This window comes from Oryctolagus cuniculus, chromosome 2 (genome assembly GCF_051225735.1).
Source record: "Oryctolagus cuniculus isolate XC-2025 breed Fujian yellow rabbit chromosome 2, ASM5122573v1, whole genome shotgun sequence".
NCBI classification, from domain to species: Eukaryota; Metazoa; Chordata; class Mammalia; order Lagomorpha; family Leporidae; genus Oryctolagus; species Oryctolagus cuniculus.
Window position 1 is genome coordinate 176407233 of NC_142868.1, and position 6812 is coordinate 176414044.

At 50.1% G+C, this 6812-nt stretch overlaps 1 long non-coding RNA gene across 1 annotated transcript; it reads right to left on the minus strand.

Annotated features, from left to right (window-relative positions):
* Positions 1 to 5080: 5080 nt before the first annotated feature.
* On the minus strand, positions 5081 to 6458 carry LOC138848714 (uncharacterized). The gene is made up of 2 exons (XR_011386809.2): positions 6272 to 6458; positions 5081 to 5434 (listed from the first exon to the last, which is right to left on the minus strand). It is a non-coding gene; the product is annotated as an uncharacterized LOC138848714 (long non-coding RNA).
* Positions 6459 to 6812: the final 354 nt, after the last annotated feature.

Genomic DNA, 6812 nt, shown 5'->3' on the forward strand with positions numbered 1-6812 from the left:
TGTTTATCTCAGTCAAATTTTTCTTACTGCACTAAGGGTTTGGCACAGCAGTTAAGACTCTCTGATATGCCATCATGCCACAGCAGAGAGCTTGGGTTTGTTTCTTGGCTCTGCTTCTGATTCCAGCTTCCTGCTAAAACACACCCTGGGAAGTGCAGGTGACGGTTCAAGTATTTGGGTCCTTGCCATCCATGTGGGAGACACGGATGGGGTTCCAGGCTCCTGCCTTCAGCCTGGTAAAACCCCAGCTGTTGGGCACTTGAGTGAGTGAATCAGTGGTTGGAAGATCTGTGTTTGTCTCTTTTTCTCTACCTTTCAAATAAAAATGAAGTCAATCAATAAAAGCTTATGAAAAACTTTTCTCTCTGCTAACAAACTAATTACACACCCTGATGAAGTGTTGTCAGTTATCCAAATGGGGGAAAGCCCACTCTACCAAAGTCGGAATTATTGTCAACAGGGGAGTGACCAGGGTCTGGCCACATAAGTGGGACCATTTGAAAGGTACCAACAGTATGTCTCTGCTTCTTCTGTTTCTTCCCACAAATCTCTCCTACCGCTTTAGCTTAAACTCCTGGTTGCTATGAATTCAGCTGGCACAACTTAAGTTAAAAACACAGCTGTGGGGAGCAACCCGGACTAGACTGTTACTGGAATTAAGACTTATTCTATGCATCTGCTCTCCCACAATATGGCGCTGGGAGAGAAGAAAACAGCTTCTACGCAGCTGCCTCCAGTTCAACCAATAAACTGTAGGACCTACTCCTGATTGGAGGAGAGCAGCGTACTCGGCGTGTGGGCAGCCGAGTTAGGATTGGCGGAGGAGGACTATAAAGGAGGAGAGAGACGGCATGCACCAGGAACATCTAAGGGGAACATCTAAGGGAACACCTGTGCAGCCCCCGAGAAGAGCCGGCCGTCAGTGTGTCGCTCCCCTGCGGAAGTGGGGAATGTGGCTAGGGGGAACTGCCCTTCCACGGAGGTGGAAGGGACAGTAGCCAACCCGGGAAGAACCAGCAGCAAACCCGGGGAGGGCCGAGCAGACGAAAGAACAGCGCAGGGTCCTGTGTCGTTCCTCCATGAAGAGGGGGAGCGACACACAGCAGCCCCCTAATTCTGCTGTCTTTGGAAGGAGACAGAGAAGGGCGGGGTCGCCACACAGAGGACTCCGTGCAGGAGCACAGCAGGTGCAGTGGTGCATGTGGCCAAAGATTGCTTAGGCACAGAGTGAACTGAGCTGCACCGGGGAGTTCTGGAACCTTCCCATGAGATGGCCCCACCCTCCTGCATCATCTCTGTGGCTTCCTCTTGGAACCAGCTCCCTCTGGTCCTGAGAAGTGCTGACAAGTGGGCGGCTCTGCGGTGAGATGGGTGGCAGGTACGTCTGGCTGCTTGGTAGGGGTTAAGTTCCTTGAGAAGAGGGTGGGCTCCGTCTTGGTCTCTGTGAACCACCCTCCACCCAGTCGCTGTAGCAGTCATGTAACAGTTGGTCAAGTGCTCTGGGTCAAAGGGCGCACACTGCTCCCTGCCCCTCATTTTCCCCGTGCACTGCCTCTCTCACTGTGCTGCAGTCATGTGGATGTTTGGCCAGCTCCTCTTCGCACATACTGTTCCTTTCTCCAGAATGTTCCTCCCTTCCCTCTTTGCTCAGACAACTCCTCACATTTAGAGTCTCAGTTAATGTTGCTCCTGCAGGCCAGGACTTAGCTAAGCTTGGTGCTATGGTGTTTTCCCCTCTACAGCCTTTCCCCATGGTAATTTACTTATATGTAAAGTATGTATAGGATGCACTTCCATACTAGATCAGAGACTCCAGGAAAACCAGAATTGTGTCCATCTTGATGACAATGGGCACACCATAGTGTACAGTACTTGGAAAATGCCAAGTAAAAATTTTCTGGGGTTAGGGTTCCCATGCGACCTCTGGTTCGAGTCCCAGCTGTTTCACTTCTGATCCAGTTCTCTGCTGATGTGCTTGGGAAAGCAGTGCAAATTGGCCCAAGTGCTTGGGATCCTGCCACCCACAAGATAGAGCTGGATGAAGCTCCTCACTCCTGGTTTGGCCTTGCCCTGCTCCAGCTGTTTCAGCCATTTGGGCAAACCAGCAGATGGAAGATCTCTTTCTCTCTTTGCCTCACCCTGTCTCTAGAACTCTGCCTTTCAAATAAACAAACAAATCTTTAAAAAAAAAATCTGCTGGGAGAATGCAATGAATTAGCTCAGCAGTGAGCACAATGCCATGCGAAAGAGCTCAATCAATGTTACAGGGTTAGTGGAATCCCTGACCATCTCTGGCCCTTCCTGCTGCCTGCCAGGAGCTGTCATGGCTCTGCTCGGCCTTCTCCACCGTGTTAGGGAGTCCGAGGAGTCTCTTGGAACAGGTTCTGAGCAGGATCGGGGGACGGGGTCTGTGTTCCACTGCCATCCTGTGGGGACCATGGCAGGGGTGAGGGAGCAGCCTCATCCCCAGGGGCTGCCTGGAAGCCTAGAGTCCTGGCCACAGAGACAGTCTGCTGAGCGCACTCGTCGGATTCAGCCACTTGACAGAGGCACCAGCAGCACTGGGCACAGTGCCCTTCCGCTCCCAGGCCCCTGGTGTTTGAGGGCGTTGCTGCCTCTGTCCAGCCCTTGTTCTCCTTGTCTGCTTGCAAACGTCCACTTGCCTCTCCAGACCGGGCAACCCCTGAATCTCCTGTGCACCTTCTCGGAGCCTGTCCTACTCTCCCACTCTCCCTGCCTCCCCCAGGACTGACCACTCAGCTCCAGTGCCTGGCTACCCCCAAGAGGGACTTGACTCATGGAAAACCTGGGGAGGGCATGTGCCTAGACACGGCTGAATTTGTTTTAGGAATGCTGTTGTGTGCTGGAGTAGATGAGAAGCCGATGATTCCCAGGTCGGCATCTCCTGCTTGGATGATGACTGAGAGGGACTGAGAGCCCAGTTCACTGTTTCTGCCCTTTGGGTCTAGGTCCTGGTCAGGTGCTTAATGGATGCATGAAAGAAGCTTGAAAATGAAGTGAATGGTATGTTAGAACCATGCCGTCTGGAAGGGAGGCTAAGAGCTGGGTTCTAGAGCCAGGCAGCCTGGATTAGAATTCTGTTTCCTTCACTTACTCTGACCTGGGGCAAGTTATTTCACTTCTCGGTGCCTCAATTTTCCCATCTGCAAAATGGGTATTAAGAGTACCAACTCCTTAGGGTTGTTGTGAGGACTAACTAGTGATGGGTGTTTATAAAGGCTGGAAGAGAGGTGGCAAATGGTTAGTGGAATGCCAGAATTCATTGGCCCAAGTGGCTCATCAGAGCCCTCTGGAATTCATCTGCCAGGCACTGGAGAGGGAGGCAGTGAGGAACGGACCAGCACAACACCATTCCCCTGGGGCCAGCAGTGTGGGGGGCAGAGAGGCAATTAAGCAGCGTCAGAGCAGCTCTGGGGACACGCTGCTGCCTTTTTCTGATAGACTGGCCCTGTCAAGCCCTTTCAGCTCAGACAGCTTACAGGGTCTGTCCCACTGCTGCCTTCACAGGGCCCTGAGCTTCCTGGGAAAGCTTTGGCCTCTGTTGTGCTGTTTTACAGAGTGCGGTGCTGGGGGTGGGGCAGGAACCCAGCAACCTGCAGAGGCCTCCCGGCTGTGCCAGGGTGAGCAGCGCCTGCTTCTCTCTGTGTCTCCCTCCCTCCCTTCAGAAATCCTCCCAGTTCCACACCAGCTCATTACTGCTCCGTGTCTCTGCTCCCTTCACAGTAAGGCAAAGTCCATGCTTATCTGGAAAGATCTGTTTATTTGAAAGGTTGAATAACAGAGAAAGACGGGGCAGGGGGAGGGAGGGAGAGAGAGAGAGAGAGAGATTTCTATCTGCTGGTTCACTTCCCAAGTAGCCAAGAAGCCAGGAGCCTGGGGTTCCATCCAGGTCTCCCACATAGGTGGCAGGGAGTCGTCACTGACTGCCTTCCCAGGCACATTAGCAGGGAGCTGGATTGGAAGAGGAGCAGCCAGGACTAGAACTGGTGCTTGTTTGGGATGCTGGCTTCACCCACTGCACCACAATGCCTGTCCCAGCCCATGCTTTCTTATCCACACCATTACTGGCCATTCTCACCTCTGCCACCTGCAATCCATCTCTCACTGAAGCCACTGTTATGAAGGCCAACAAAGGCTTCCTGCTGTTACTGTCAGTAGCCATGTCCCTTCCCGTCCCTGATCCGGCCCTCAGCAACTCCTCTTTCTTTTGAAGCCACACACACCTTCACTTGGCTTCTGAGACCCGCGCTCTGTTTCTCTCCTACGTCTCTTGCCATTCTTTCTTAGTCTTTTTGGGCTCTGCTCATGCTACCCATCAGTCCTGGGGTTTCCCAGGATTCAGTATTATGATCTCTCGTCTTCTCACTTCCCAGTGATCTGAACGAACGGCATGACTTAAGATACCACTTGTAGGCCGACATCTAAGTTCTATCTCCTCTCGTACCCAAACTTGTTCATCTGTCCACTCAATTGGAAGCCGACTTGAATATTTAATAGATTCCATGAATGTGACCAGTCTGGGGAAGAACTTAATCTCCCCACCCTCCAAACCTCTTCATCTCTCATTAAACAGTATCCCATGTACCTGGTTACTTAGGTCAAAATCTTAGAGATGTTATAATTCTTTTTCTTTCATGCAACCCATTTGATGATCTTCCACCTTTATCTTCAGAATATTTCCTAAATATTTCTATTTCCCTTCATCCCCATGGTTACTATCTTAGTCTGTGCTACAGTGGTTGTTTAAAAATATTTTTACAAGTTGTTTGAGTCCCTTCAAAAGCTGGAGGTTTTTTCCTCTTTTTGAGTGTGGGTTCAACCTGGTGAGTCTCGGCTAAGAACATGACATGGTGGAAGTGACTGTATGCAATCTGCTCTGGAGGAGGGCAGCTGCTGTCATGAGGGCTCCCCAGCAGCCTTGGGGTGGAACTGAGGCCTCCAGCTAACAGGCATGTGAGTGAGCCACCTAGGAGCCCCAGTGAGGCCTCCTGGTGACTGTGGAAATGTGTTGATTGTAACTTCCTAGGAAGTGCTGACCCAGAATTACCAAGCTGAGTCATTTCTGGAAAACACTGTATGTTTATTAGTGTTTATTAGGCTACTAAATTTTACAATGCTTTGTTATACAAGAAGAGGTAAATAATACACTGTATTAGCTTCCCAGCGTTGTCATGACAAATCACCACAACTTTGTTCTCAAACAGCCCTGGGGGCCAGCAGTCTGGCATGAGGACGTGGGTAGGGCCATCCTTCAGAAGAGTTGAGGGAGGAAGCCTGCCTTGCTTCTTCCAGCCCCTGGGGGTTTCAGGCATTCCTTGGATTTCGGCTCCTTCACCTCAACCTCTGTCTCCACCTTCACCTGGCTTTCTCCTCTGTCTTTTCTACTGACACTTTCCATTAGATCAGGTTCCACCTAGAAAACCCAGATGCTCTATTATATCATCAAAGACTCCTTTTCCAAATAAAGCTGCTGTTGCAAATTTCAGGAGTTATGATGTAGACACGTCTTTTGAGGAGCAACCCTTCACCCCCCTTTATACACCATCATCATTTCTTATCAGGATAACCCTGTTACTGGAGAAGCAAAGGGTCCTTGTCTTTACACAAGGAAGAATCCAGGTGTGAGACAGAGAGTAGGGGAAGCAACATAGCAAGGTGTATTAGGGTAGGGGCATCTGTAAGAACGGATGGGCACCTCTCCAGACAGGACCTGAGAGAGTGTGCAGTGCACATTTAGGCTGGGGCTTTTAAGGGGATGGGTCTTGCCTTCCCTCCCCCTCTCCTTCTCCTCCCAGAACAAAGGACTTATTAGATGTAAATACAAAAAATTCCCTTCTGAGTTTTTACCCCTGAAGTTATCAGACAGGGGAAGCCTGGCTGGCATCACCCTGCCTTAGAGGAAGGATGTTTATCAGGTAGAAGGGGCAGGACCCCCTGGAAGGTAATCAGGATCCCTGCAGGATGTTTGAATGCAAATACTGGACTGCACCTGGAAGGTTTTTGGGATGACTGAGATAATGCTGTAGATGTCAATTCCTTAGGCCTTTGTCACACACACATAAGCTCATTTCTGACTTCCTACCTAATAACCTCTTAATTTTTCTATTTTTCTATCCCCTTAAACACTCTCTCCCCAGGGATTTATTCCCTACAAAGCAGCCAGAATGATCTTTTCAATCTGTAACTCCAACCATGACACTGCCCTCTAATGATTTCCTATCACATTTAGAATGAAATGCAAACTCCTTACCATGGTCAGATCTGTCCTTTGCCTATCTCTGACTTCAGTTTTCAGATAGCATTGATGCTGTCGTGGTTGTGGTGTCCCTCAGGTAGGCAAAACAGGAACCAAGCAGATTCCACGAGGATGGGAGATCAGGCATTCCAAGTACGCATATGTGAACCACACACACTGGGAGGCTTATGCTGAAATCAGTATGAGAGTTCCCTGGAGCCTGGAAGGCATAGGCAGGGTGTGGGATGTCTGGGGACATGTTCAGGGATTGAGACTCAGAAGGAGGGGACAGAGTAGACATTAGAGGAAGTACGAGGCCTGTAGGATTCAGCATAGGTGGGCGGGTCCATGCAAAAGTCATGGTGTTGTTGTAAATGGTGATTCACTCATTCCTCTTCCTTATTCCTGGAACCTATGTATGTGCGGTGTTACCAGGAAGAGGCAAGGCTCTACAGGGTTGTCCTCAAGTTCAGGAAATAAGGTCTTCTGCAAATGCGAACTGCCAGATATGTGCCCACGAGAGTGGAAGAGTAAAAAGAATAACTTGCTTTAAAAT